The 3,219-nt window shown below is 51.3% G+C and overlaps 1 long non-coding RNA gene across 1 annotated transcript; it reads right to left on the bottom strand.

The window, feature by feature from the left end:
* Positions 1 to 1,292: 1,292 nt before the first annotated feature.
* On the bottom strand, positions 1,293 to 2,897 carry LOC125527053 (uncharacterized). The gene is made up of 2 exons (XR_007291947.2): positions 1,911 to 2,897; positions 1,293 to 1,827 (listed from the first exon to the last, which is right to left on the bottom strand). It is a non-coding gene; the product is annotated as an uncharacterized LOC125527053 (long non-coding RNA).
* Between the last annotated feature and the right edge of the window lie 322 nt (positions 2,898 to 3,219).

Raw genomic sequence — 3,219 nt, 5'->3', positions numbered from 1 at the left:
GATATTCACATTGAAGACTATGACAAGAGAAGACACCACATGAAGCCTATGGAGCTCGAAGACTTAGATCTTTCGTAGTTCTCTTTCTTCTGTGTTGAGTCATAGGAACCACCGTACTGTTAAGTGGGGTCCAAGAGAACCAGTCAGAATGACTGAAGTGATGCTTAAACAAAACCTATGTCTTCGAGTGAAGACTTTGAGAGCGAATCTTCTCCAGAGTCGGGCAAGTCAGCTTTGCTTGAAGCCCAAGTAAAGTTGCCGTGTGATTTTGAAATCTGACCGTTGGAACACGTGTCAGTTCCTTAGTGACCTAGGGTCATTTCGGACAAATCAGGTCGGGTTGCCAAATGGCTATAAATAGCCCACCCCCTACAACCATAAACGGTTGGCTGCTCAGATTCAGAGTATGGCTTTTGTCGTTTGAGAGCAACCCACCTCGAAGCCTTTGAGAGAGAATTCCTTGCGAGGATAAAGCCCTAACCACCCAGAGCCAAAGAGAATTATGCATCACTTAAGTCTTCTTGTCTGTGTGATCTGAAGACTTATTACACTTGAGGATTGTGCATCCTCCAGCCGGTTAGGCGTCGCGTTCTGAGCATCCAAGAGACATTGTGGATTGCCGGTGAACAAAGTCTGTGAAGGTTTGGGAGTCTACCTTGAAGACTTACCAGAGTGATTGGGCGAGGTCTGTGTGACCTTAGCTCAAGGGGAATACGGTGAGGACTGGGTGTCCTGAGCTGCGTGTTCAGGACTGTGTGTCCGGGACTGTGTGTCCTAAGGTTTAAATACCTAGCCGCCCTAACCAGACGTACAGTTGTCACAGCAACTGGAACTGGTCCAACAAATCATTGTCTTCAGCGAGTCACTGGTTTCATCTTCCCTTCCCTTTACTTACTATTACTCCTTGTGAAGTCATTGTATGTTCGCACTATCTTTTGTCTTCACTGAGTGACTGCGTGTTCTGTGTGGCTTCACAATATCTTCCTACCTGATCCTTACTACATTGCTGCTATTAGTCATTGTGCTTTCACTCTATTGAATACTTGACTATGGCTTGCCTAGTGTAGTCTACCTTCCGCTGCAGGGTAATAGGTTTATTTCTATCGTTTGTCTTCGTAACTTCCACGTTTTGAAGACTTTCATAAAAATCGCCTATTCACCCCCCCTCTAGTCGGTATAACGCACTTTCACAACCGGTTCCTTTTTTTCTTTTGCACAACTGCTCACAGTAAGTGTACTGCTTTCTGGAGTAAACGATGGTCGTGTGCTACCACTGTTTTGGACTAAAGTGCTGCACCATTTGTCGTTGTTGAGAAGAAACAAAATAATTTTGCTAGTACTACACCACTTTTTGCTAGTGCACTGCATGACTAAGTAGAAAACTAACGACAATTTTGCGAGTACTGCACCACTTTTACGAGTGCACTGCATGACTAAGTATAAAACTAACGACCAGACAACCTCATGCAATTTTTCTGAAAATGAAAAAACAATCAACTTCACAACAGCCACCGGCAACACACGCGTCGCGAACCGCATACACACACGCGTTGTACTGCATGGATGTGCCAGTGGACTTCACGGAGGGAGGCTCGCTGTCCAAACTGTATGATCAGGGAAACAGAAAAAAAATGCAATGCGGCATCAAACCGCACTCTACCACTTTCTTCCTGCAAGAACAAGTAAATTGAACCTCATGAGCAAACAATAGTGGGCTACATTTACACTTGATAAGAAAAACACCAAAACAACGATCTGCTCCAGGACCATAGTGCACCCAGTTTCTCCCAGGAGCGAGCCTTCCTCCATGCAGTTTCTCCCAGTAGTCTGCATGCCAAGATGTGGTTTCTCGTCAGAGGACATGAGGGGGAAATGCAGAAGCAATGAGAAGATGCAAGTCACAAACGAACCGCGTGCCGAGCTCATCCCTGGTGCATGAATGGCCGATGGATCCGACGCCCGGCGTAGCAGCGCGCGAGGCATCCGGTGGAGGAGATTGGCCGGGAGGAGGGAAGGGCGATTTCCGGCGAGGTCGACGGCTTCTTGACCCCCGAAACCTCCCTAGATCCTACACCCCATCACGTCGCGGTGGTTGAAGGCGTGGCTAAATCCGGCGGCGGGCGGACCATATCCATCCAGACGTGGCTTGGGGGAGGATGGCTGGGAGAAACGATGGCGCCGCCGCCTGCGCACGACGCCGTGAGTGGAGGAGGGAGGGGGGTCCGCCCGCCAGCGCGTGGTGATAGAGCTTGTCGGATCCGCCGCGAGGGAGATGAGGATGTGGGTTGGCTCGTCGGATCTGCCGCGGGCAGCAGGGGGCCGCTAGCGCCTGCCTCCTGGCCGGCCTCCTCTCGGTGGCGAGCGGGGGAGTTGCTCGACGGGGCCTCCCTGCCGGAGAGGGAGAGGACAACCCGGGCCTCGGCGGCGCGGTATAGAGGCACCGGTGTGGACCTCGCCGGATCAGGCGCCAGGCTGCGCGAGCGGACGGCTTCCACGTCGAGGGGTCGGTGGCGGCCGGATCCGTGGTTTGTTGCCGCACCAATGGTCGTGGCGGCCGTATCCGGTGGCTGAGGCCGCGCCGGGGGCCGAGGGCGGCCGGATCCCGCGGCCCGCCATGACCGCTTATGGTGCGGGAGAAAGAAGAGGGTGGCAGCCGGCATAGAAGGTGGTGTCGTCGGGCGCGGCCGGAGGAGGTGGTGGGCGGCGCGGCCAGAGGAGGTGGTGGGCGGCGCAGCCGGAGAAGGTGGGGAGGGAAGTGGGGCGGGGCGGGGGGAGGTGGTTGTCTGGGAGGGGGAGCAGAGAGTTTGGAGGTCATGGGGAGAGTGAGCAGCGTAATTCTCTTTTTGCCCCGTGCAGCTCAGTCTTTTCCTTTTGCAGGGTTAGTTGATAGCTACTGGTCAGCTCGGTACTGTTGTCAGAATAAGTGGAAGTGTTATTAGAATAAGGTTTTAAGGGGTGTTATCATAATAGACCCACCCTATATATATATATATAGGGTCGCACTATTCGTCACCCTGGGTGAGGAATAATTATTCTTCACCCCCTCTCTATTTTACCATCAATGCACCGTAATTTTACGTTCCGTAAGTTTTCTCTTATTTCCGACGCAAAAAGAGACCGTAAGAAAATATATAATCGCCATAAAAAATATTTTATGTTATGTAAAATTACAAACGTAAAAACATAGTCTAAAATACACATAAACTGGAAATTTTCTTG

Source organism: Triticum urartu, chromosome 5A, assembly GCF_056163025.1.
Source record: "Triticum urartu cultivar PI428250 chromosome 5A, HENAU_Tu73, whole genome shotgun sequence".
Lineage (NCBI taxonomy): Eukaryota > Viridiplantae > Streptophyta > Magnoliopsida > Poales > Poaceae > Triticum > Triticum urartu.
This window is presented reverse-complemented; position numbering and strand designations above follow the sequence as displayed.